This window comes from Hibiscus syriacus, unplaced genomic scaffold, assembly GCF_006381635.1.
Source record: "Hibiscus syriacus cultivar Baekdansim isolate YM2019G1 unplaced genomic scaffold, ASM638163v2 tig00110890_pilon, whole genome shotgun sequence".
Classification (NCBI taxonomy): Eukaryota; Viridiplantae; Streptophyta; class Magnoliopsida; order Malvales; family Malvaceae; genus Hibiscus; species Hibiscus syriacus.
In genome coordinates, this window is record NW_024062900.1 from 1,236,621 (window position 1) to 1,238,478 (window position 1,858).

General features: G+C 43.3%; 1 pseudogene; it reads right to left on the bottom strand.

Moving 5' to 3' along the window:
* Nucleotides 1-515: 515 nt before the first annotated feature.
* On the bottom strand, nt 516-1,445 carry LOC120144928 (annotated as a pseudogene).
* Nucleotides 1,446-1,858: the final 413 nt, after the last annotated feature.

Consider the following 1,858-nt stretch of genomic DNA (forward strand, 5'->3'; position numbering starts at 1 on the left):
CATCTAACAAACTAATTGGCTTAGCTAACAGACTAACCACCTCTCCACGTATGTGCTGCATTGACAACAGCCTAACATTCCTCCCGCTCTTCCTTTTCTCTTCTTTGACAACAATCTAACATTCCCTCTATTTTCCCTTCTTGATGAAAAGATGAACACTTGAATCGGAAGTGCCAATGCTTCCTCCCGTTCGACTTGAATCGGAAGTGCCGATGCTTCCTTCCGTTCACTTGAATCGGAAGTGCCGATGCTTCATTCCGTTCGATTTGAATCGGAAGTGCCGATGCTTTCCTCCGTTCGATTTGAATCGGAACTGCCGATGCTTCCCTCCGTTCGACTTGAATCGGAACTGCCGATGCTTCCCTCCGTTCGAATTGAATCGGAACTGCCGATGCTTCCCTCCGTTCGACTTGAATCAACGCAAACTTTTGACGTGAATGAACATTCAACAAAAACAAATCTAAAAAAACTATTCTATAACAACAATGTTTCACAGCTTAACTACTAACAGTTCTTCATCCTCCTTGCACGTAAACCTTCTGCTTCATACTGCTTGGAGCAAGGGCAGTGATCTCCTTGCTCATACGGTCTGCAATACCAGGGAAACTAGTTGAACCACCACTAAGAACAATGTTACCATAGAAATCCTTCCTGATATCTACATCACACTTCATGATAGAGTTGTAGGTAGTTTCATGGATTCCAACTGCTTCCATCCCTATGAAAGATAGTTGGAAGATGACTTCAGGACAACAGAATCTCTCAGCTCCGATAGTAATGACTTGTCCATCAGCTTTGAGGGTATACTCAAAAGCACTGTTCATTAGTTCACCATTGCATCCAGAATCACATGAACTTTTCTCTTCTGGATCACACTCATGATTGCAGTCGACTAGCTGTTGTTCGCTGAGGCTCACAAGTTTTTCGGTTGCCAAAAAGTTAGCACCTTCCAAGGCTCCTGTTGTACCAAAAGTCCAGCATGATCCGCATGAACCCTGGTTTTTGACGGATGAAACAACTCCTTTTTCTCTCTAGTCAAAATCTTCAAGCAAATTATCGGTAGGCAAAATCGGTGCCTCGGTCTCATCTTTAGGCAATACCAATCTCCTTAATTTCAAATACGCCTTCCTGAACTCTCCCGGAGTCAAATCAGAGAACTGAGTCACCCCGTGAGTCGCAGATGGGTCAAGCTTCTGATGACGCGCCGCTCGTCTCAGGTTATACTGGAAAACCTTGAACCTATAACCGTGCTCCTCCTGTGACACGTACGATTTCTTGAACCGCTTCTTGAATAGAGAGAAGTGATGCTCCGCCGTCAGCAGCGGTGGCTCGGCTCCATCGTGACTGTCCGTTACTTGCTCGATCAATGGATCAACTTGGAATCCCCCCGCTGTAGTACGACCACTAGCATACAAGGAAAGAACAGCCTGGAAGGCAACGTACATGGAAGGTACATTGAAGATCTCAAACATAATATGCTGCTCGAGACGGAAATGTAATCACAATAGAGCTAACAGAATCCATGCAGCGGAAGAACAACAAGGTCAGGACCGTTTGGCGATTGATACCATATTAATAAACGTGTATAATAGAAAATATACACAGTAAAGAAAATGCTTGCATTCATATCAGCTATCACCCTACATTTATAAGAGTGGTTTAGCTCACCACTAACCATCTAACAAACTAATTGGCTTAGCTAACAGACTAACCACCTCTCCAAGTATGTGCTGCATTGACAGCAGCCTAACATTCCTCCTGCTCTTCCTTTTCTCTTCTTTGACAACAATCTAACAGGTACGTTATAGATGGTATCAATATAATAATATTTTCATTGATATTTACATTCATTTTCTCT